This window comes from Salvelinus sp. IW2-2015, linkage group LG17 (assembly GCF_002910315.2).
Source record: "Salvelinus sp. IW2-2015 linkage group LG17, ASM291031v2, whole genome shotgun sequence".
Taxonomy (NCBI): Eukaryota; Metazoa; Chordata; class Actinopteri; order Salmoniformes; family Salmonidae; genus Salvelinus; species Salvelinus sp. IW2-2015.
In genome coordinates, this window is record NC_036857.1 from 28,935,519 (window position 1) to 28,936,851 (window position 1,333).

A 1,333-nucleotide genomic window follows, 5' to 3' on the forward strand; every position below is an offset into this window, starting at 1 on the left:
TACCACACACAGTTTTCTAATTGACTTAAGCAAATGTGCTCCTAACTATCCCGTGAGCTTGGGTCAAAGCACAAAATAAAAATCATTCCAGTCCATCATTCACCAACACACCCACACCACACAAACACACACAACACACACACACACACACAACACACCACACACACACACACACACAACAACACACAACACACAGACATAAAGAAAATGGTGTCTAACGATCCCATAAAGGATTGGTCAAGACACAAAAATAAGTCTTTAGTTCAGGATGACATCACCCCCAAAAACACTAACATGTACGCTATGCTGAACTCTTATATGGCTCATGCTAACCCCATCTCAATTGCTAGAGCTCATCACCCATGTATATCTGGAATCCTTTCCCTCATACCACAGAACAGCATATGGTGAAGGAGAATATGACGAGAGAGCCAGCCTAATGGACTCTCTGGAACGTATCATCATCATCTCTAACTCAGCACACGTTCAGTTAGTGGAATGGGACTGGGAGGTGTAGTGTAATATATTCACCACTAGAGGGCCACAGTGATAAGGTAACGCCGGTCGTCTACAGAAGTGTTAGTTATGGAAGTAACTTAAGATGGTGTTTTTCAGAATCTCTGCAGTGTTAGCGTTGACGTTGGCACTGAACTGAAACACATCTTTAGATCTCTCTGTTCTGTTAGGGTAGCTAATTCAATGTTCTGGGTCAGGGTTAGCTTGACTGAGAGGTCATGTGGGTGGTTGTAAGAATGTCTTACAGGGGTCAACTGTCTAGAACAACATCTATAAATTTAGTCGACTCGTGCGTAGCCAGGTCAACTGCTTTAGGTCTTGAAAGAATGGAAGAGCATGGTGCAGTATGTTCTGTGAGCTGCCTCTCATGAGCAGAAATATGAGTGTTCACATTTTTTGAATGGTTAGGATTACACAGACAGACAGCACTGACGACGTTGTGCCAAAATAGTCCCTATAATTAATTGCATGTTTTGCTCTTGGTTGAAAAAATTCCAGTCATGTCCTACCCTCTGCGGGGGTAGGACAGTCCTACCCTCTCCCTGCCTCCACTCCTTCCTCCCCCGCTGTCCTCCCCCCTCCGCCCCCAATCCCAAACCCCCAAGCAGTCTGGTTGCACTGAGTCRGACTGAGAGGTMTATGTACGTCCCAAATGGCACCCTATTCCCTATGGGCCCTGGTCAAAAGTAGAGCACTATATAAGGGGAAGGGTGCCATTTGGGGCGCAGACTTTAACTTGTTCTAACAAATCTTTGAGCTTTGAGAAGTGAGTTAGAGGTTACAGCAGGAGAACATGGGGAGTGGGGGAGGTCGGGGG

The 1,333-nt window shown here is 45.7% G+C and overlaps 1 protein-coding gene across 3 annotated transcripts in view; it reads right to left on the reverse strand.

Annotated features, from left to right (window-relative positions):
• znf385a (zinc finger protein 385A) overlaps positions 1-1,333 on the reverse strand; it is a 107,252-nt gene that overhangs the window by 2,522 nt on the left and 103,397 nt on the right. The gene's annotated exons all lie outside the window — the stretch shown is intronic.